The following is a 21,567-nucleotide window of genomic DNA, read 5'->3' as shown; positions in this document are numbered from 1 at the left end:
CAAATAAACATTTTTTTAAAAAAAAAAAAACAAATCACACTGTAGTTATCAGCATCATAGCGCCTATTAGGCTAGTTAGGAAATTGGGAATTGATAAACTGGTGACAGAGTCCATTTAAGGGACTATATACAGGAGTATGTGACAGAAAATAGTATCATAATTGACAGCAAGCAGAGATTTACTAAGGACAGAAGTTGTCCAACCAACCTGATTTGCTTTTATCAAGAGGAAAATAAAAGTCTGGACAAATGGGATGCTGTAGTTATAGTGATTTATACTCTAAATATTGCTCGCTTTTCAGAGTTGTAAGCCAGGGGCACAGCTGGAACCACTATTATTAATGTAATTAATCAGTGATAAAGAGGATGGAATTAAAATAACTCTTTCTATAGGTGACAAACTTTAATATGTTTCTGGAAGTTCTCTTCTTAAAAGAGAACGTTGTGAACAGGACTTGAACCTGTGCAGGGGGACCCCATTGGATTTCAAATCCAACGCCTTAACCACTCGGCCATCACAACTTACGTACCCTGACTGTTAAGACTTCTGGCAACTACACCTAAGGGGCTAGCCTAAAATATGAGATCAGTCTTTTGCTCTGAACTGAGCTGTGTGGTAGGACACCATGAGAAGAAAAGTGCTTTGGTGCTGTGGCTTAGTTGGTTAAAGCGCCTGTCTAGTAAACAGGAGATCCTGAGTTCAAATCTCAGCAGTGCCTTGCTATTTGTTGCTTTAGTTTATTCACTTGTTTATTATTTAAGTTTACATAACTAAAGTATATGATGAATCAAATTCTTTATAGGCAATTAAAAATCTATCGGATTTTTCATTGGTGACAGAGACCCCATGAATGTCATTGAGTTTTCTATAAGTAGTAAGTTCAATACAAAGTAATTATAGACCAGTAAGTTTAACATCCATTGTGGGAAAAACTTTTGAAGAGCTCTTAAAGGGACTCTGTTACCAGTTTATCAGGTCCCTAACTCCTAACTAGTCTAATTGGTGCTTTGCTGCTGATAACTACAGGGTGATTTGTAGTAAAAAAAATGTTTATTATTTGCAAAATTATGAGCATTTTCTAAATATGTAATTTAGCCTTTATTAGACATCTGGGAGGTAACAGCAGCAATTCTCCTGAGGTGGAGCTGACTCTCAGCATCTGATGCTGTCCTATCAGCATGAAGTTGCTTCACACACATTGTGAAACTCAAGCTACAGGGAAGGAGGATCAATTCAAACAGCCATATCTCGGGCTGTGGGCCACCTAAAAAAGCAGATTTGGTGGCATTTGAAAGACTGGATTCTACTCTTTCATATGACACCAAAGTCACAGTTCTAGCTGTGACAGAACCGAAGATATCACCTGTTGAAAACACAGTCGGGAATGGACGCAGTGTACTATATGATCACACTGTGTTGCTGGACAGGGAAGGGGGAGAAGTTGTATGCTGATTGGACAGCATCATACAGAAAACATTAGCTGCCCAGAGTAAAAAGAAGTCATCTCCTATTTGGCTATTAGAGCTACATTAGTATATATAAATAAATGCTCATAACTTTGCAAATAAACGTTTTTTTAAAAAAAACAAAACAAATCACACTGTAGTTATCAGCATCATAGCGCCTATTAGGCTAGTTAGGAAATTGGGAATTGATAAACTGGTGACAGAGTCCATTTAAGGGACTATATACAGGAGTATGTGACAGAAAATAGTATTATAATTGACAGCAAGCAGAGATTTACTAAGGACAGAAGTTGTCCAACCAACCTGATTTGTTTTTATCAAGAGGAAAATAAAAGTCTGGACAAATGGGATGCTGTAGTTATAGTGATTTATACTCTAAATATTGCTCGCTTTTCAGAGTTGTAAGCCAGGGGCACAGCTGGAACCACTATTATTAATGTAATTAATCAGTGATAAAGAGGATGGAATTAAAATAACTCTTTCTATAGGTGACAAACTTTAATATGTTTCTGGAAGTTCTCTTCTTAAAAGAGAACGTTGTGAACAGGACTTGAACCTGTGCAGGGGGACCCCATTGGATTTCAAATCCAACGCCTTAACCACTCGGCCATCACAACATACGTACCCTGACTGTTAAGACTTCTGGCAACTACACCTAAGGGGCTAGCCTAAAATATGAGATCAGTCTTTTGCTCTGAACTGAGCTGTGTGGTAGGACACCGTGAGAAGAAAAGTGCTTTGGTGCTGTGGCTTAGTTGGTTAAAGCGCCTGTCTAGTAAACAGGAGATCCTGAGTTCAAATCTCAGCAGTGCCTTGCTATTTGTTGCTTTAGTTTATTCACTTGTTTATTATTTAAGTTTACATAACTAAAGTATATGATGAATCAAATTCTTTATAGGCAATTAAAAATCTATTGGATTTTTCATTGGTGACAGAGACCCCATGAATGTCATTGAGTTTTCTATAAGTAGTAAGTTCAATACAAAGTAATTATAGACCAGTAAGTTTAACATCCATTGTGGGAAAAACTTTTGAAGAGCTCTTAAAGGGACTCTGTTACCAGTTTATCAGGTCCCTAACTCCTAACTAGTCTAATTGGTGCTTTGCTGCTGATAACTACAGGGTGATTTGTAGTAAAAAAAATGTTTATTATTTGCAAAATTATGAGCATTTTCTAAATATGTAATTTAGCCTTTATTAGACATCTGGGAGGTAACAGCAGCAATTCTCCTGAGGTGGAGCTGACTCTCAGCATCTGATGCTGTCCTATCAGCATGAAGTTGCTTCACACACATTGTGAAACTCAAGCTACAGGGAAGGAGGATCAATTCAAACAGCCATATCTCGGGCTGTGGGCCACCTAAAAAAGCAGATTTGGTGGCATTTGAAAGACTGGATTCTACTCTTTCATATGACACCAAAGTCACAGTTCTAGCTGTGACAGAACCGAAGATATCACCTGTTGAAAACACAGTCGGGAATGGACGCAGTGTACTATATGATCACACTGTGTTGCTGGACAGGGAAGGGGGAGAAGTTGTATGCTGATTGGACAGCGTCATACAGAAAACATTAGCTGCCCAGAGTAAAAAGGAGTCATCTTCTATTTGGCTATTAGAGCTACATTAGTATATATAAATAAATGCTCATAACTTTGCAAATAAACATTTTTTTAAAAAAAACAAAACAAATCACACTGTAGTTATCAGCATCATAGCGCCTATTAGGCTAGTTAGGAAATTGGGAATTGATAAACTGGTGACAGAGTCCATTTAAGGGACTATATACAGGAGTATGTGACAGAAAATAGTATCATAATTGACAGCAAGCAGAGATTTACTAAGGACAGAAGTTGTCCAACCAACCTGATTTGCTTTTATCAAGAGGAAAATAAAAGTCTGGACAAATGGGATGCTGTAGTTATAGTGATTTATACTCTAAATATTGCTCGCTTTTCAGAGTTGTAAGCCAGGGGCACAGCTGGAACCACTATTATTAATGTAATTAATCAGTGATAAAGAGGATGGAATTAAAATAACTCTTTCTATAGGTGACAAACTTCAATATGTTTCTGGAAGTTCTCTTCTTTAAAGAGAACGTTGTGAACAGGACTTGAACCTGTGCAGGGGGACCCCATTGGATTTCAAATCCAACGCCTTAACCACTCGGCCATCACAACTTACGTACCCTGACTGTTAAGACTTCTGGCAACTACACCTAAGGGGCTAGCCTAAAATATGAGATCAGTCTTTTGCTCTGAACTGAGCTGTGTGGTAGGACACCGTGAGAAGAAAAGTGCTTTGGTGCTGTGGCTTAGTTGGTTAAAGCGCCTGTCTAGTAAACAGGAGATCCTGAGTTCAAATCTCAGCAGTGCCTTGCTATTTGTTGCTTTAGTTTATTCACTTGTTTATTATTTAAGTTTACATAACTAAAGTATATGATGAATCAAATTCTTTATAGGCAATTAAAAATCTATCGGATTTTTCATTGGTGACAGAGACCCCATGAATGTCATTGAGTTTTCTATAAGTAGTAAGTTCAATACAAAGTAATTATAGACCAGTAAGTTTAACATCCATTGTGGGAAAAACTTTTGAAGAGCTCTTAAAGGGACTCTGTTACCAGTTTATCAGGTCCCTAACTCCTAACTAGTCTAATTGGTGCTTTGCTGCTGATAACTACAGGGTGATTTGTAGTAAAAAAAATGTTTATTATTTGCAAAATTATGAGCATTTTCTAAATATGTAATTTAGCCTTTATTAGACATCTGGGAGGTAACAGCAGCAATTCTCCTGAGGTGGAGCTGACTCTCAGCATCTGATGCTGTCCTATCAGCATGAAGTTGCTTCACACACATTGTGAAACTCAAGCTACAGGGAAGGAGGATCAATTCAAACAGCCATATCTCGGGCTGTGGGCCACCTAAAAAAGCAGATTTGGTGGCATTTGAAAGACTGGATTCTACTCTTTCATATGACACCAAAGTCACAGTTCTAGCTGTGACAGAACCGAAGATATCACCTGTTGAAAACACAGTCGGGAATGGACGCAGTGTACTATATGATCACACTGTGTTGCTGGACAGGGAAGGGGGAGAAGTTGTATGCTGATTGGACAGCATCATACAGAAAACATTAGCTGCCCAGAGTAAAAAGAAGTCATCTCCTATTTGGCTATTAGAGCTACATTAGTATATATAAATAAATGCTCATAACTTTGCAAATAAACGTTTTTTTAAAAAAAACAAAACAAATCACACTGTAGTTATCAGCATCATAGCGCCTATTAGGCTAGTTAGGAAATTGGGAATTGATAAACTGGTGACAGAGTCCATTTAAGGGACTATATACAGGAGTATGTGACAGAAAATAGTATTATAATTGACAGCAAGCAGAGATTTACTAAGGACAGAAGTTGTCCAACCAACCTGATTTGTTTTTATCAAGAGGAAAATAAAAGTCTGGACAAATGGGATGCTGTAGTTATAGTGATTTATACTCTAAATATTGCTCGCTTTTCAGAGTTGTAAGCCAGGGGCACAGCTGGAACCACTATTATTAATGTAATTAATCAGTGATAAAGAGGATGGAATTAAAATAACTCTTTCTATAGGTGACAAACTTTAATATGTTTCTGGAAGTTCTCTTCTTAAAAGAGAACGTTGTGAACAGGACTTGAACCTGTGCAGGGGGACCCCATTGGATTTCAAATCCAACGCCTTAACCACTCGGCCATCACAACATACGTACCCTGACTGTTAAGACTTCTGGCAACTACACCTAAGGGGCTAGCCTAAAATATGAGATCAGTCTTTTGCTCTGAACTGAGCTGTGTGGTAGGACACCGTGAGAAGAAAAGTGCTTTGGTGCTGTGGCTTAGTTGGTTAAAGCGCCTGTCTAGTAAACAGGAGATCCTGAGTTCAAATCTCAGCAGTGCCTTGCTATTTGTTGCTTTAGTTTATTCACTTGTTTATTATTTAAGTTTACATAACTAAAGTATATGATGAATCAAATTCTTTATAGGCAATTAAAAATCTATTGGATTTTTCATTGGTGACAGAGACCCCATGAATGTCATTGAGTTTTCTATAAGTAGTAAGTTCAATACAAAGTAATTATAGACCAGTAAGTTTAACATCCATTGTGGGAAAAACTTTTGAAGAGCTCTTAAAGGGACTCTGTTACCAGTTTATCAGGTCCCTAACTCCTAACTAGTCTAATTGGTGCTTTGCTGCTGATAACTACAGGGTGATTTGTAGTAAAAAAAATGTTTATTATTTGCAAAATTATGAGCATTTTCTAAATATGTAATTTAGCCTTTATTAGACATCTGGGAGGTAACAGCAGCAATTCTCCTGAGGTGGAGCTGACTCTCAGCATCTGATGCTGTCCTATCAGCATGAAGTTGCTTCACACACATTGTGAAACTCAAGCTACAGGGAAGGAGGATCAATTCAAACAGCCATATCTCGGGCTGTGGGCCACCTAAAAAAGCAGATTTGGTGGCATTTGAAAGACTGGATTCTACTCTTTCATATGACACCAAAGTCACAGTTCTAGCTGTGACAGAACCGAAGATATCACCTGTTGAAAACACAGTCGGGAATGGACGCAGTGTACTATATGATCACACTGTGTTGCTGGACAGGGAAGGGGGAGAAGTTGTATGCTGATTGGACAGCGTCATACAGAAAACATTAGCTGCCCAGAGTAAAAAGGAGTCATCTTCTATTTGGCTATTAGAGCTACATTAGTATATATAAATAAATGCTCATAACTTTGCAAATAAACATTTTTTTAAAAAAAACAAAACAAATCACACTGTAGTTATCAGCATCATAGCGCCTATTAGGCTAGTTAGGAAATTGGGAATTGATAAACTGGTGACAGAGTCCATTTAAGGGACTATATACAGGAGTATGTGACAGAAAATAGTATCATAATTGACAGCAAGCAGAGATTTACTAAGGACAGAAGTTGTCCAACCAACCTGATTTGCTTTTATCAAGAGGAAAATAAAAGTCTGGACAAATGGGATGCTGTAGTTATAGTGATTTATACTCTAAATATTGCTCGCTTTTCAGAGTTGTAAGCCAGGGGCACAGCTGGAACCACTATTATTAATGTAATTAATCAGTGATAAAGAGGATGGAATTAAAATAACTCTTTCTATAGGTGACAAACTTCAATATGTTTCTGGAAGTTCTCTTCTTTAAAGAGAACGTTGTGAACAGGACTTGAACCTGTGCAGGGGGACCCCATTGGATTTCAAATCCAACGCCTTAACCACTCGGCCATCACAACTTACGTACCCTGACTGTTAAGACTTCTGGCAACTACACCTAAGGGGCTAGCCTAAAATATGAGATCAGTCTTTTGCTCTGAACTGAGCTGTGTGGTAGGACACCGTGAGAAGAAAAGTGCTTTGGTGCTGTGGCTTAGTTGGTTAAAGCGCCTGTCTAGTAAACAGGAGATCCTGAGTTCAAATCTCAGCAGTGCCTTGCTATTTGTTGCTTTAGTTTATTCACTTGTTTATTATTTAAGTTTACATAACTAAAGTATATGATGAATCAAATTCTTTATAGGCAATTAAAAATCTATCGGATTTTTCATTGGTGACAGAGACCCCATGAATGTCATTGAGTTTTCTATAAGTAGTAAGTTCAATACAAAGTAATTATAGACCAGTAAGTTTAACATCCATTGTGGGAAAAACTTTTGAAGAGCTCTTAAAGGGACTCTGTTACCAGTTTATCAGGTCCCTAACTCCTAACTAGTCTAATTGGTGCTTTGCTGCTGATAACTACAGGGTGATTTGTAGTAAAAAAAATGTTTATTATTTGCAAAATTATGAGCATTTTCTAAATATGTAATTTAGCCTTTATTAGACATCTGGGAGGTAACAGCAGCAATTCTCCTGAGGTGGAGCTGACTCTCAGCATCTGATGCTGTCCTATCAGCATGAAGTTGCTTCACACACATTGTGAAACTCAAGCTACAGGGAAGGAGGATCAATTCAAACAGCCATATCTCGGGCTGTGGGCCACCTAAAAAAGCAGATTTGGTGGCATTTGAAAGACTGGATTCTACTCTTTCATATGACACCAAAGTCACAGTTCTAGCTGTGACAGAACCAAAGATATCACCTGTTGAAAACACAGTCTGGAATGGACGCAGTGTACTATATGATCACACTGTGTTGCTGGACAGGGAAGGGGGAGAAGTTGTATGCTGATTGGACAGCGTCATACAGAAAACATTAGCTGCCCAGAGTAAAAAGGAGTCATCTCCTATTTGGCTATTAGAGCTACATTAGTATATATAAATAAATGCTCATAACTTTGCAAATAAACGTTTTTTAAAAAAAAACAAAACAAATCACACTGTAGTTATCAGCATCATAGCGCCTATTAGGCTAGTTAGGAAATTGGGAATTGATAAACTGGTGACAGAGTCCATTTAAGGGACTATATACAGGAGTATGTGACAGAAAATAGTATTATAATTGACAGCAAGCAGAGATTTACTAAGGACAGAAGTTGTCCAACCAACCTGATTTGTTTTTATCAAGAGGAAAATAAAAGTCTGGACAAATGGGATGCTGTAGTTATAGTGATTTATACTCTAAATATTGCTCGCTTTTCAGAGTTGTAAGCCAGGGGCACAGCTGGAACCACTATTATTAATGTAATTAATCAGTGATAAAGAGGATGGAATTAAAATAACTCTTTCTATAGGTGACAAACTTTAATATGTTTCTGGAAGTTCTCTTCTTAAAATAGAACGTTGTGAACAAGACTTGAACCTGTGCAGGGAGACCCCATTGGATTTCAAATCCAACGCCTTAACCACTCGGCCATCACAACTTATGTACCCTGACTGTTAAGACTTCTGGCAACTACACCTAAGGGGCTAGCCTAAAATATGAGATCAGTCTTTTGCTCTGAACTCAGCATCTGATGCTGTCCTATCAGCATGAAGTTGCTTCACACACATTGTGAAACTCAAGCTACAGGGAAGGAGGATCAATTCAAACAGCCATATCTCGGGCTGTGGGCCACCTAAAAAAGCAGATTTGGTGGCAATTGAAAGACTGGATTCTACTCTTTCATATGACACCAAAATCACAGTTCTAGCTGTGACAGAACCGAAGATATCACCTGTTGAAAACACAGTCGGGAATGGACGCAGTGTACTATATGATCACACTGTGTTGCTGGACAGGGAAGGGGGAGAAGTTGTATGCTGATTGGACAGCGTCATACAGAAAACATTAGCTGCCCAGAGTAAAAAGGAGTCATCTCCTATTTGGCTATTAGAGCTACATTAGTATATATAAATAAATGCTCATAACTTTGCAAATAAACGTTTTTTAAAAAAAAACAACAAATCACACTGTAGTTATCAGCATCATAGCGCCTATTAGGCTAGTTAGGAAATTGGGAATTGATAAACTGGTGACAGAGTCCATTTAAGGGACTATATACAGGAGTATGTGACAGAAAATAGTATTATAATTGACAGCAAGCAGAGATTTACTAAGGACAGAAGTTGTCCAACCAACCTGATTTGTTTTTATCAAGAGGAAAATAAAAGTCTGGACAAATGGGATGCTGTAGTTATAGTGATTTATACTGTAAATATGGCTCGCTTTTCAGAGTTGTAAGCCAGGGGCACAGCTGGAACCACTATTATTAATGTAATTAATCAGTGATAAAGAGGATGGAATTAAAATAACTCTTTCTATAGGTGACAAACTTTAATATGTTTCTGGAAGTTCTCTTCTTAAAAGAGAACGTTGTGAACAGGACTTGAACCTGTGCAGGGGGACCCCATTGGATTTCAAATCCAACGCCTTAACCACTCGGCCATCACAACTTACGTACCCTGACTGTTAAGACTTCTGGCAACTACACCTAAGGGGCTAGCCTAAAATATGAGATCAGTCTTTTGCTCTGAACTGAGCTGTGTGGTAGGACACCGTGAGAAGAAAAGTGTTTTGGTGCTGTGGCTTAGTTGGTTAAAGCGCCTGTCTAGTAAACAGGAGATCCTGAGTTCAAATCTCAGCAGTGCCTTGCTATTTGTTGCTTTAGTTTATTCACTTGTTTATTATTTAAGTTTACATAACTAAAGTATATGATGAATCAAATTCTTTATAGGCAATTAAAAATCTATCGGATTTTTCATTGGTGACAGAGACCCCATGAATGTCATTGAGTTTTCTATAAGTAGTAAGTTCAATACAAAGTAATTATAGACCAGTAAGTTTAACATCCATTGTGGGAAAAACTTTTGAAGAGCTCTTAAAGGGACTCTGTTACCAGTTTATCAGGTCCCTAACTCCTAACTAGTCTAATTGGTGCTTTGCTGCTGATAACTACAGGGTGATTTGTAGTAAAAAAAATGTTTATTATTTGCAAAATTATGAGCATTTTCTAAATATGTAATTTAGCCTTTATTAGACATCTGGAAGGTAACAGCAGCAATTCTCCTGAGGTGGAGCTGACTCTCAGCATCTGATGCTGTCCTATCAGCATGAAGTTGCTTCACACACATTGTGAAACTCAAGCTACAGGGAAGGAGGATCAATTCAAACAGCCATATCTCGGGCTGTGGGCCACCTAAAAAAGCAGATTTGGTGGCATTTGAAAGACTGGATTCTACTCTTTCATATGACACCAAAGTCACAGTTCTAGCTGTGACAGAACCGAAGATATCACCTGTTGAAAACACAGTCGGGAATGGACGCAGTGTACTATATGATCACACTGTGTTGCTGGACAGGGAAGGGGGAGAAGTTGTATGCTGATTGGACAGCGTCATACAGAAAACATTAGCTGCCCAGAGTAAAAAGGAGTCATCTTCTATTTGGCTATTAGAGCTACATTAGTATATATAAATAAATGCTCCTAACTTTGCAAATAAACATTTTTTTAAAAAAAACAAAACAAATCACACTGTAGTTATCAGCATCATAGCGCCTATTAGGCTAGTTAGGAAATTGGGAATTGATAAACTGGTGACAGAGTCCATTTAAGGGACTATATACAGGAGTATGTGACAGAAAATAGTATCATAATTGACAGCAAGCAGAGATTTACTAAGGACAGAAGTTGTCCAACCAACCTGATTTGCTTTTATCAAGAGGAAAATAAAAGTCTGGACAAATGGGATGCTGTAGTTATAGTGATTTATACTCTAAATATTGCTCGCTTTTCAGAGTTGTAAGCCAGGGGCACAGCTGGAACCACTATTATTAATGTAATTAATCAGTGATAAAGAGGATGGAATTAAAATAACTCTTTCTATAGGTGACAAACTTCAATATGTTTCTGGAAGTTCTCTTCTTAAAAGAGAACGTTGTGAACAGGACTTGAACCTGTGCAGGGGGACCCCATTGGATTTCAAATCCAACGCCTTAACCACTCGGCCATCACAACTTACGTACCCTGACTGTTAAGACTTCTGGCAACTACACCTAAGGGGCTAGCCTAAAATATGAGATCAGTCTTTTGCTCTGAACTGAGCTGTGTGGTAGGACACCGTGAGAAGAAAAGTGCTTTGGTGCTGTGGCTTAGTTGGTTAAAGCGCCTGTCTAGTAAACAGGAGATCCTGAGTTCAAATCTCAGCAGTGCCTTGCTATTTGTTGCTTTAGTTTATTCACTTGTTTATTATTTAAGTTTACATAACTAAAGTATATGATGAATCAAATTCTTTATAGGCAATTAAAAATCTATCGGATTTTTCATTGGTGACAGAGACCCCATGAATGTCATTGAGTTTTCTATAAGTAGTAAGTTCAATACAAAGTAATTATAGACCAGTAAGTTTAACATCCATTGTGGGAAAAACTTTTGAAGAGCTCTTAAAGGGACTCTGTTACCAGTTTATCAGGTCCCTAACTCCTAACTAGTCTAATTGGTGCTTTGCTGCTGATAACTACAGGGTGATTTGTAGTAAAAAAAATGTTTATTATTTGCAAAATTATGAGCATTTTCTAAATATGTAATTTAGCCTTTATTAGACATCTGGGAGGTAACAGCAGCAATTCTCCTGAGGTGGAGCTGACTCTCAGCATCTGATGCTGTCCTATCAGCATGAAGTTGCTTCACACACATTGTGAAACTCAAGCTACAGGGAAGGAGGATCAATTCAAACAGCCATATCTCGGGCTGTGGGCCACCTAAAAAAGCAGATTTGGTGGCATTTGAAAGACTGGATTCTACTCTTTCATATGACACCAAAATCACAGTTCTAGCTGTGACAGAACCGAAGATATCACCTGTTGAAAACACAGTCGGGAATGGACGCAGTGTACTATATGATCACACTGTGTTGCTGGACAGGGAAGGGGGAGAAGTTGTATGCTGATTGGACAGCGTCATACAGAAAACATTAGCTGCCCAGAGTAAAAAGGAGTCATCTCCTATTTGGCTATTAGAGCTACATTAGTATATATAAATAAATGCTCATAACTTTGCAAATAAACGTTTTTTAAAAAAAAACAACAAATCACACTGTAGTTATCAGCATCATAGCGCCTATTAGGCTAGTTAGGAAATTGGGAATTGATAAACTGGTGACAGAGTCCATTTAAGGGACTATATACAGGAGTATGTGACAGAAAATAGTATTATAATTGACAGCAAGCAGAGATTTACTAAGGACAGAAGTTGTCCAACCAACCTGATTTGTTTTTATCAAGAGGAAAATAAAAGTCTGGACAAAAGGGATGCTGTAGTTATAGTGATTTATACTCTAAATATTGCTCGCTTTTCAGAGTTGTAAGCCAGGGGCACAGCTGGAACCACTATTATTAATGTAATTAATCAGTGATAAAGAGGATGGAATTAAAATAACTCTTTCTATAGGTGACAAACTTTAATATGTTTCTGGAAGTTCTCTTCTTAAAAGAGAACGTTGTGAACAGGACTTGAACCTGTGCAGGGGGACCCCATTGGATTTCAAATCCAACGCCTTAACCACTCGGCCATCACAACTTACGTACCCTGACTGTTAAGACTTCTGGCAACTACACCTAAGGGGCTAGCCTAAAATATGAGATCAGTCTTTTGCTCTGAACTGAGCTGTGTGGTAGGACACCGTGAGAAGAAAAGTGCTTTGGTGCTGTGGCTTAGTTGGTTAAAGCGCCTGTCTAGTAAACAGGAGATCCTGAGTTCAAATCTCAGCAGTGCCTTGCTATTTGTTGCTTTAGTTTATTCACTTGTTTATTATTTAAGTTTACATAACTAAAGTATATGATGAATCAAATTCTTTATAGGCAATTAAAAATCTATCGGATTTTTCATTGGTGACAGAGACCCCATGAATGTCATTGAGTTTTCTATAAGTAGTAAGTTCAATACAAAGTAATTATAGACCAGTAAGTTTAACATCCATTGTGGGAAAAACTTTTGAAGAGCTCTTAAAGGGACTCTGTTACCAGTTTATCAGGTCCCTAACTCCTAACTAGTCTAATTGGTGCTTTGCTGCTGATAACTACAGGGTGATTTGTAGTAAAAAAAATGTTTATTATTTGCAAAATTATGAGCATTTTCTAAATATGTAATTTAGCCTTTATTAGACATCTGGGAGGTAACAGCAGCAATTCTCCTGAGGTGGAGCTGACTCTCAGCATCTGATGCTGTCCTATCAGCATGAAGTTGCTTCACACACATTGTGAAACTCAAGCTACAGGGAAGGAGGATCAATTCAAACAGCCATATCTCGGGCTGTGGGCCACCTAAAAAAGCAGATTTGGTGGCATTTGAAAGACTGGATTCTACTCTTTCATATGACACCAAAGTCACAGTTCTAGCTGTGACAGAACCGAAGATATCACCTGTTGAAAACACAGTCGGGAATGGACGCAGTGTACTATATGATCACACTGTGTTGCTGGACAGGGAAGGGGGAGAAGTTGTATGCTGATTGGACAGCATCATACAGAAAACATTAGCTGCCCAGAGTAAAAAGAAGTCATCTCCTATTTGGCTATTAGAGCTACATTAGTATATATAAATAAATGCTCATAACTTTGCAAATAAACGTTTTTTTTAAAAAAACAAAACAAATCACACTGTAGTTATCAGCATCATAGCGCCTATTAGGCTAGTTAGGAAATTGGGAATTGATAAACTGGTGACAGAGTCCATTTAAGGGACTATATACAGGAGTATGTGACAGAAAATAGTATTATAATTGACAGCAAGCAGAGATTTACTAAGGACAGAAGTTGTCCAACCAACCTGATTTGTTTTTATCAAGAGGAAAATAAAAGTCTGGACAAATGGGATGCTGTAGTTATAGTGATTTATACTCTAAATATTGCTCGCTTTTCAGAGTTGTAAGCCAGGGGCACAGCTGGAACCACTATTATTAATGTAATTAATCAGTGATAAAGAGGATGGAATTAAAATAACTCTTTCTATAGGTGACAAACTTTAATATGTTTCTGGAAGTTCTCTTCTTAAAAGAGAACGTTGTGAACAGGACTTGAACCTGTGCAGGGGGACCCCATTGGATTTCAAATCCAACGCCTTAACCACTCTGCCATCACAACTTACGTACCCTGACTGTTAAGACTTCTGGCAACTACACCTAAGGGGCTAGCCTAAAATATGAGATCAGTCTTTTGCTCTGAACTGAGCTGTGTGGTAGGACACCGTGAGAAGAAAAGTGCTTTGGTGCTGTGGCTTAGTTGGTTAAAGCGCCTGTCTAGTAAACAGGAGATCCTGAGTTCAAATCTCAGCAGTGCCTTGCTATTTGTTGCTTTAGTTTATTCACTTGTTTATTATTTAAGTTTACATAACTAAAGTATATGATGAATCAAATTCTTTATAGGCAATTAAAAATCTATCGGATTTTTCATTGGTGACAGAGACCCCATGAATGTCATTGAGTTTTCTATAAGTAGTAAGTTCAATACAAAGTAATTATAGACCAGTAAGTTTAACATCCATTGTGGGAAAAACTTTTGAAGAGCTCTTAAAGGGACTCTGTTACCAGTTTATCAGGTCCCTAACTCCTAACTAGTCTAATTGGTGCTTTGCTGCTGATAACTACAGGGTGATTTGTAGTAAAAAAAATGTTTATTATTTGCAAAATTATGAGCATTTTCTAAATATGTAATTTAGCCTTTATTAGACATCTGGGAGGTAACAGCAGCAATTCTCCTGAGGTGGAGCTGACTCTCAGCATCTGATGCTGTCCTATCAGCATGAAGTTGCTTCACACACATTGTGAAACTCAAGCTACAGGGAAGGAGGATCAATTCAAACAGCCATATCTCGGGCTGTGGGCCACCTAAAAAAGCAGATTTGGTGGCATTTGAAAGACTGGATTCTACTCTTTCATATGACACCAAAATCACAGTTCTAGCTGTGACAGAACCGAAGATATCACCTGTTGAAAACACAGTCGGGAATGGACGCAGTGTACTATATGATCACACTGTGTTGCTGGACAGGGAAGGGGGAGAAGTTGTATGCTGATTGGACAGCGTCATACAGAAAACATTAGCTGCCCAGAGTAAAAAGGAGTCATCTCCTATTTGGCTATTAGAGCTACATTAGTATATATAAATAAATGCTCATAACTTTGCAAATAAACGTTTTTTAAAAAAAAACAACAAATCACACTGTAGTTATCAGCATCATAGCGCCTATTAGGCTAGTTAGGAAATTGGGAATTGATAAACTGGTGACAGAGTCCATTTAAGGGACTATATACAGGAGTATGTGACAGAAAATAGTATTATAATTGACAGCAAGCAGAGATTTACTAAGGACAGAAGTTGTCCAACCAACCTGATTTGTTTTTATCAAGAGGAAAATAAAAGTCTGGACAAAAGGGATGCTGTAGTTATAGTGATTTATACTCTAAATATTGCTCGCTTTTCAGAGTTGTAAGCCAGGGGCACAGCTGGAACCACTATTATTAATGTAATTAATCAGTGATAAAGAGGATGGAATTAAAATAACTCTTTCTATAGGTGACAAACTTTAATATGTTTCTGGAAGTTCTCTTCTTAAAAGAGAACGTTGTGAACAGGACTTGAACCTGTGCAGGGGGACCCCATTGGATTTCAAATCCAACGCCTTAACCACTCGGCCATCACAACTTACGTACCCTGACTGTTAAGACTTCTGGCAACTACACCTAAGGGGCTAGCCTAAAATATGAGATCAGTCTTTTGCTCTGAACTGAGCTGTGTGGTAGGACACCGTGAGAAGAAAAGTGCTTTGGTGCTGTGGCTTAGTTGGTTAAAGCGCCTGTCTAGTAAACAGGAGATCCTGAGTTCAAATCTCAGCAGTGCCTTGCTATTTGTTGCTTTAGTTTATTCACTTGTTTATTATTTAAGTTTACATAACTAAAGTATATGATGAATCAAATTCTTTATAGGCAATTAAAAATCTATCGGATTTTTCATTGGTGACAGAGACCCCATGAATGTCATTGAGTTTTCTATAAGTAGTAAGTTCAATACAAAGTAATTATAGACCAGTAAGTTTAACATCCATTGTGGGAAAAACTTTTGAAGAGCTCTTAAAGGGACTCTGTTACCAGTTTATCAGGTCCCTAACTCCTAACTAGTCTAATTGGTGCTTTGCTGCTGATAACTACAGGGTGATTTGTAGTAAAAAAAATGTTTATTATTTGCAAAATTATGAGCATTTTCTAAATATGTAATTTAGCCTTTATTAGACATCTGGGAGGTAACAGCAGCAATTCTCCTGAGGTGGAGCTGACTCTCAGCATCTGATGCTGTCCTATCAGCATGAAGTTGCTTCACACACATTGTGAAACTCAAGCTACAGGGAAGGAGGATCAATTCAAACAGCCATATCTCGGGCTGTGGGCCACCTAAAAAAGCAGATTTGGTGGCATTTGAAAGACTGGATTCTACTCTTTCATATGACACCAAAGTCACAGTTCTAGCTGTGACAGAACCGAAGATATCACCTGTTGAAAACACAGTCGGGAATGGACGCAGTGTACTATATGATCACACTGTGTTGCTGGACAGGGAAGGGGGAGAAGTTGTATGCTGATTGGACAGCATCATACAGAAAACATTAGCTGCCCAGAGTAAAAAGAAGTCATCTCCTATTTGGCTATTAGAGCTACATTAGTATATATAAATAAATGCTCATAACTTTGCAAATAAACGTTTTTTTAAAAAAAACAAAACAAATCACACTGTAGTTATCAGCATCATAGCGCCTATTAGGCTAGTTAGGAAATTGGGAATTGATAAACTGGTGACAGAGTCCATTTAAGGGACTATATACAGGAGTATGTGACAGAAAATAGTATTATAATTGACAGCAAGCAGAGATTTACTAAGGACAGAAGTTGTCCAACCAACCTGATTTGTTTTTATCAAGAGGAAAATAAAAGTCTGGACAAATGGGATGCTGTAGTTATAGTGATTTATACTCTAAATATTGCTCGCTTTTCAGAGTTGTAAGCCAGGGGCACAGCTGGAACCACTATTATTAATGTAATTAATCAGTGATAAAGAGGATGGAATTAAAATAACTCTTTCTATAGGTGACAAACTTTAATATGTTTCTGGAAGTTCTCTTCTTAAAAGAGAACGTTGTGAACAGGACTTGAACCTGTGCAGGGGTACCCCATTGGATTTCAAATCCAACGCCTTAACCACTCTGCCATCACAACTTACGTACCCTGACTGTTAAGACTTCTGGCAACTACACCTAAGGGGCTAGCCTAAAATATGAGATCAGTCTTTTGCTCTGAACTGAGCTGTGTGGTAGGACACCGTGAGAAGAAAAGTGCTTTGGTGCTGTGGCTTAGTTGGTTAAAGCGCCTGTCTAGTAAACAGGAGATCCTGAGTTCAAATCTCAGCAGTGCCTTGCTATTTGTTGCTTTAGTTTATTCACTTGTTTATTATTTAAGTTTACATAACTAAAGTATATGATGAATCAAATTCTTTATAGGCAATTAAAAATCTATCGGATTTTTCATTGGTGACAGAGACCCCATGAATGTCATTGAGTTTTCTATAAGTAGTAAGTTCAATACAAAGTAATTATAGACCAGTAAGTTTAACATCCATTGTGGGAAAAACTTTTGAAGAGCTCTTAAAGGGACTCTGTTACCAGTTTATCAGGTCCCTAACTCCTAACTAGTCTAATTGGTGCTTTGCTGCTGATAACTACAGGGTGATTTGTAGTAAAAAAAATGTTTATTATTTGCAAAATTATGAGCATTTTCTAAATATGTAATTTAGCCTTTATTAGACATCTGGGAGGTAACAGCAGCAATTCTCCTGAGGTGGAGCTGACTCTCAGCATCTGATGCTGTCCTATCAGCATGAAGTTGCTTCACACACATTGTGAAACTCAAGCTACAGGGAAGGAGGATCAATTCAAACAGCCATATCTCGGGCTGTGGGCCACCTAAAAAAGCAGATTTGGTGGCATTTGAAAGACTGGATTCTACTCTTTCATATGACACCAAAATCACAGTTCTAGCTGTGACAGAACCGAAGATATCACCTGTTGAAAACACAGTCGGGAATGGACGCAGTGTACTATATGATCACACTGTGTTGCTGGACAGGGAAGGGGGAGAAGTTGTATGCTGGTTGGACAGCATCATACAGAAAACATTAGCTGCCCAGAGTAAAAAGGAGTCATCTCCTATTTGGCTATTAGAGCTACATTAGTATATATAAATAAATGCTCATAACTTTGCAAATAAACGTTTTTTAAAAAAAAAACAACAAATCACACTGTAGTTATCAGCATCATAGCGCCTATTAGGCTAGTTAGGAAATTGGGAATTGATAAACTGGTGACAGAGTCCATTTAAGGGACTATATACAGGAGTATGTGATAGAAAATAGTATTATAATTGACAGCAAGCAGAGATTTACTAAGGACAGAAGTTGTCCAACCAACCTGATTTGTTTTTATCAAGAGGAAAATAAAAGTCTGGACAAATGGGATGCTGTAGTTATAGTGATTTATACTCTAAATATTGCTCGCTTTTCAGAGTTGTAAGCCAGGGGCACAGCTGGAACCACTATTATTAATGTAATTAATCAGTGATAAAGAGGATGGAATTAAAATAACTCTTTCTATAGGTGACAAACTTTAATATGTTTCTGGAAGTTCTCTTCTTAAAATAGAACGTTGTGAACAGGACTTGAACCTGTGCAGGGAGACCCCATTGGATTTCAAATCCAACGCCTTAACCACTCGGCCATCACAACTTATGTACCCTGACTGTTAAGACTTCTGGCAACTACACCTAAGGGGCTAGCCTAAAATATGAGATCAGTCTTTTGCTCTGAACTGAGCTGTGTGGTAGGACACCGTGAGAAGAAAAGTGCTTTGGTGCTGTGGCTTAGTTGGTTAAAGCGCCTGTCTAGTAAACAGGAGATCCTGAGTTCAAATCTCAGCAGTGCCTTGCTATTTGTTGCTTTAGTTTATTCACTTGTTTATTATTTAAGTTTACATAACTAAAGTATATGATGAATCAAATTCTTTATAGGCAATTAAAAATCTATCGGGTTTTTCATTGGTGACAGAGACCCCATGAATGTCATTGAGTTTTCTATAAGTAGTAAGTTCAATACAAAGTAATTATAGACCAGTAAGTTTAACATCCATTGTGGGAAAAACTTTTGAAGAGCTCTTAAAGGGACTCTGTTACCAGTTTATCAGGTCCCTAACTCCTAACTAGTCTAATTGGTGCTTTGCTGCTGATAACTACAGGGTGATTTGTAGTAAAAAAAATGTTTATTATTTGCAAAATTATGAGCATTTTCTAAATATGTAATTTAGCCTTTATTAGACATCTGGGAGGTAACAGCAGCAATTCTCCTGAGGTGGAGCTGACTCTCAGCATCTGATGCTGTCCTATCAGCATGAAGTTGCTTCACACACATTGTGAAACTCAAGCTACAGGGAAGGAGGATCAATTCAAACAGCCATATCTCGGGCTGTGGGCCACCTAAAAAAGCAGATTTGGTGGCATTTGAAAGACTGGATTCTACTCTTTCATATGACACCAAAATCACAGTTCTAGCTGTGACAGAACCGAAGATATCACCTGTTGAAAACACAGTCGGGAATGGACGCAGTGTACTATATGATCACACTGTGTTGCTGGACAGGGAAGGGGGAGAAGTTGTATGCTGGTTGGACAGCATCATACAGAAAACATTAGCTGCCCAGAGTAAAAAGGAGTCATCTCCTATTTGGCTATTAGAGCTACATTAGTATATATAAATAAATGCTCATAACTTTGCAAATAAACGTTTTTTAAAAAAAAACAACAAATCACACTGTAGTTATCAGCATCATAGCGCCTATTAGGCTAGTTAGGAAATTGGGAATTGATAAACTGGTGACAGAGTCCATTTAAGGGACTATATACAGGAGTATGTGATAGAAAATAGTATTATAATTGACAGCAAGCAGAGATTTACTAAGGACAGAAGTTGTCCAACCAACCTGATTTGTTTTTATCAAGAGGAAAATAAAAGTCTGGACAAATGGGATGCTGTAGTTATAGTGATTTATACTCTAAATATTGCTCGCTTTTCAGAGTTGTAAGCCAGGGGCACAGCTGGAACCACTATTATTAATGTAATTAATCAGTGATAAAGAGGATGGAATTAAAATAACTCTTTCTATAGGTGACAAACTTTAATATGTTTCTGGAAGTTCTCTTCTTAAAATAGAACGTTGTGAACAGGACTTGAACCTGTGCAGGGAGACCCCATTGGATTTCAAATCCAACGCCTTAACCACTCGGCCATCACAACTTATGTACCCTGACTGTTAAGACTTCTGGCAACTACACCTAAGGGGCTAGCCTAAAATATGAGATCAGTCTTTTGCTCTGAACTGAGCTGTGTGGTAGGACACCGTGAGAAGAAAAGTGCTTTGGTGCTGTGGCTTAGTTGGTTAAAGCGCCTGTCTAGTAAACAGGAGATCCTGAGTTCAAATCTCAGCAGTGCCTTGCTATTTGTTGCTTTAGTTTATTCACTTGTTTATTATTTAAGTTTACATAACTAAAGTATATGATGAATCAAATTCTTTATAGGCAATTAAAAATCTATCGGGTTTTTCATTGGTGACAGAGACCCCATGAATGTCATTGAGTTTTCTATAAGTAGTAAGTTCAATACAAAGTAATTATAGACCAGTAAGTTTAACATCCATTGTGGGAAAAACTTTTGAAGAGCTCTTAAAGGGACTCTGTTACCAGTTTATCAGGTCCCTAACTCCTAACTAGTCTAATTGGTGCTTTGCTGCTGATAACTACAGGGTGATTTGTAGTAAAAAAAATGTTTATTATTTGCAAAATTATGAGCATTTTCTAAATATGTAATTTAGCCTTTATTAGACATCTGGGAGGTAACAGCAGCAATTCTCCTGAGGTGGAGCTGACTCTCAGCATCTGATGCTGTCCTATCAGCATGAAGTTGCTTCACACACATTGTGAAACTCAAGCTACAGGGAAGGAGGATCAATTCAAACAGCCATATCTCGGGCTGTGGGCCACCTAAAAAAGCAGATTTGGTGGCATTTGAAAGACTGGATTCTACTCTTTCATATGACACCAAAATGACAGTTCTAGCTGTGACAGAACCGAAGATATCACCTGTTGAAAACACAGTCGGGAATGGACGCAGTGTACTATATGATCACACTGTGTTGCTGGACAGGGAAGGGGGAGAAGTTGTATGCTGATTGGACAGCATCATACAGAAAACATTAGCTGCCCAGAGTAAAAAGAAGTCATCTCCTATTTGGCTATTAGAGCTACATTAGTATATATAAATAAATGCTCATAACTTTGCAAATAAACGTTTTTTTTAAAAAAACAAAACAAATCACACTGTAGTTATCAGCATCATAGCGCCTATTAGGCTAGTTAGGAAATTGGGAATTGATAAACTGGTGACAGAGTCCATTTAAGGGACTATATACAGGAGTATGTGACAGAAAATAGTATTATAATTGACAGCAAGCAGAGATTTACTAAGGACAGAAGTTGTCCAACCAACCTGATTTGTTTTTATCAAGAGGAAAATAAAAGTCTGGACAAATGGGAT

The 21,567-nt window shown here is 37.9% G+C and overlaps 24 non-coding genes across 24 annotated transcripts; 13 read left to right on the top strand and 11 right to left on the bottom strand.

Annotated features, from left to right (window-relative positions):
- Positions 1-440: 440 nt before the first annotated feature.
- Positions 441-522, bottom strand: TRNAS-UGA (transfer RNA serine (anticodon UGA)). Its single transcript has one exon. It is a non-coding gene; the product is annotated as a tRNA-Ser (tRNA).
- A 123-nt stretch (positions 523-645) lies between these two features.
- Positions 646-719, top strand: TRNAT-AGU (transfer RNA threonine (anticodon AGU)). The gene has a single exon. It is a non-coding gene; the product is annotated as a tRNA-Thr (tRNA).
- A 1,283-nt stretch (positions 720-2,002) lies between these two features.
- TRNAS-UGA (transfer RNA serine (anticodon UGA)) lies at positions 2,003-2,084 on the bottom strand. The gene has a single exon. It is a non-coding gene; the product is annotated as a tRNA-Ser (tRNA).
- Positions 2,085-2,207: 123 nt separating this feature from the next.
- Positions 2,208-2,281, top strand: TRNAT-AGU (transfer RNA threonine (anticodon AGU)). The gene has a single exon. It is a non-coding gene; the product is annotated as a tRNA-Thr (tRNA).
- Positions 2,282-3,564: 1,283 nt separating this feature from the next.
- Positions 3,565-3,646, bottom strand: TRNAS-UGA (transfer RNA serine (anticodon UGA)). Its single transcript has one exon. It is a non-coding gene; the product is annotated as a tRNA-Ser (tRNA).
- Positions 3,647-3,769: 123 nt separating this feature from the next.
- Positions 3,770-3,843, top strand: TRNAT-AGU (transfer RNA threonine (anticodon AGU)). The gene has a single exon. It is a non-coding gene; the product is annotated as a tRNA-Thr (tRNA).
- A 1,283-nt stretch (positions 3,844-5,126) lies between these two features.
- TRNAS-UGA (transfer RNA serine (anticodon UGA)) lies at positions 5,127-5,208 on the bottom strand. Its single transcript has one exon. It is a non-coding gene; the product is annotated as a tRNA-Ser (tRNA).
- A 123-nt stretch (positions 5,209-5,331) lies between these two features.
- TRNAT-AGU (transfer RNA threonine (anticodon AGU)) lies at positions 5,332-5,405 on the top strand. The gene has a single exon. It is a non-coding gene; the product is annotated as a tRNA-Thr (tRNA).
- A 1,283-nt stretch (positions 5,406-6,688) lies between these two features.
- TRNAS-UGA (transfer RNA serine (anticodon UGA)) lies at positions 6,689-6,770 on the bottom strand. Its single transcript has one exon. It is a non-coding gene; the product is annotated as a tRNA-Ser (tRNA).
- A 123-nt stretch (positions 6,771-6,893) lies between these two features.
- Positions 6,894-6,967, top strand: TRNAT-AGU (transfer RNA threonine (anticodon AGU)). Its single transcript has one exon. It is a non-coding gene; the product is annotated as a tRNA-Thr (tRNA).
- A 2,295-nt stretch (positions 6,968-9,262) lies between these two features.
- Positions 9,263-9,344, bottom strand: TRNAS-UGA (transfer RNA serine (anticodon UGA)). The gene has a single exon. It is a non-coding gene; the product is annotated as a tRNA-Ser (tRNA).
- A 123-nt stretch (positions 9,345-9,467) lies between these two features.
- Positions 9,468-9,541, top strand: TRNAT-AGU (transfer RNA threonine (anticodon AGU)). The gene has a single exon. It is a non-coding gene; the product is annotated as a tRNA-Thr (tRNA).
- Positions 9,542-10,824: 1,283 nt separating this feature from the next.
- Positions 10,825-10,906, bottom strand: TRNAS-UGA (transfer RNA serine (anticodon UGA)). The gene has a single exon. It is a non-coding gene; the product is annotated as a tRNA-Ser (tRNA).
- Positions 10,907-11,029: 123 nt separating this feature from the next.
- Positions 11,030-11,103, top strand: TRNAT-AGU (transfer RNA threonine (anticodon AGU)). Its single transcript has one exon. It is a non-coding gene; the product is annotated as a tRNA-Thr (tRNA).
- A 1,281-nt stretch (positions 11,104-12,384) lies between these two features.
- TRNAS-UGA (transfer RNA serine (anticodon UGA)) lies at positions 12,385-12,466 on the bottom strand. Its single transcript has one exon. It is a non-coding gene; the product is annotated as a tRNA-Ser (tRNA).
- A 123-nt stretch (positions 12,467-12,589) lies between these two features.
- Positions 12,590-12,663, top strand: TRNAT-AGU (transfer RNA threonine (anticodon AGU)). The gene has a single exon. It is a non-coding gene; the product is annotated as a tRNA-Thr (tRNA).
- A 1,488-nt stretch (positions 12,664-14,151) lies between these two features.
- On the top strand, positions 14,152-14,225 carry TRNAT-AGU (transfer RNA threonine (anticodon AGU)). Its single transcript has one exon. It is a non-coding gene; the product is annotated as a tRNA-Thr (tRNA).
- A 1,281-nt stretch (positions 14,226-15,506) lies between these two features.
- Positions 15,507-15,588, bottom strand: TRNAS-UGA (transfer RNA serine (anticodon UGA)). Its single transcript has one exon. It is a non-coding gene; the product is annotated as a tRNA-Ser (tRNA).
- A 123-nt stretch (positions 15,589-15,711) lies between these two features.
- TRNAT-AGU (transfer RNA threonine (anticodon AGU)) lies at positions 15,712-15,785 on the top strand. Its single transcript has one exon. It is a non-coding gene; the product is annotated as a tRNA-Thr (tRNA).
- Positions 15,786-17,273: 1,488 nt separating this feature from the next.
- TRNAT-AGU (transfer RNA threonine (anticodon AGU)) lies at positions 17,274-17,347 on the top strand. Its single transcript has one exon. It is a non-coding gene; the product is annotated as a tRNA-Thr (tRNA).
- A 1,282-nt stretch (positions 17,348-18,629) lies between these two features.
- On the bottom strand, positions 18,630-18,711 carry TRNAS-UGA (transfer RNA serine (anticodon UGA)). The gene has a single exon. It is a non-coding gene; the product is annotated as a tRNA-Ser (tRNA).
- A 123-nt stretch (positions 18,712-18,834) lies between these two features.
- On the top strand, positions 18,835-18,908 carry TRNAT-AGU (transfer RNA threonine (anticodon AGU)). The gene has a single exon. It is a non-coding gene; the product is annotated as a tRNA-Thr (tRNA).
- Positions 18,909-20,189: 1,281 nt separating this feature from the next.
- On the bottom strand, positions 20,190-20,271 carry TRNAS-UGA (transfer RNA serine (anticodon UGA)). The gene has a single exon. It is a non-coding gene; the product is annotated as a tRNA-Ser (tRNA).
- Positions 20,272-20,394: 123 nt separating this feature from the next.
- Positions 20,395-20,468, top strand: TRNAT-AGU (transfer RNA threonine (anticodon AGU)). Its single transcript has one exon. It is a non-coding gene; the product is annotated as a tRNA-Thr (tRNA).
- Positions 20,469-21,567: the final 1,099 nt, after the last annotated feature.

The sequence above is a fragment of the Rhinoderma darwinii genome, chromosome 3 (genome assembly GCF_050947455.1).
Source record: "Rhinoderma darwinii isolate aRhiDar2 chromosome 3, aRhiDar2.hap1, whole genome shotgun sequence".
Taxonomy (NCBI): Eukaryota; Metazoa; Chordata; class Amphibia; order Anura; family Rhinodermatidae; genus Rhinoderma; species Rhinoderma darwinii.
Note: the sequence above shows the minus strand (reverse complement) of the source record. Positions and strands in the feature narration are given on the sequence as shown.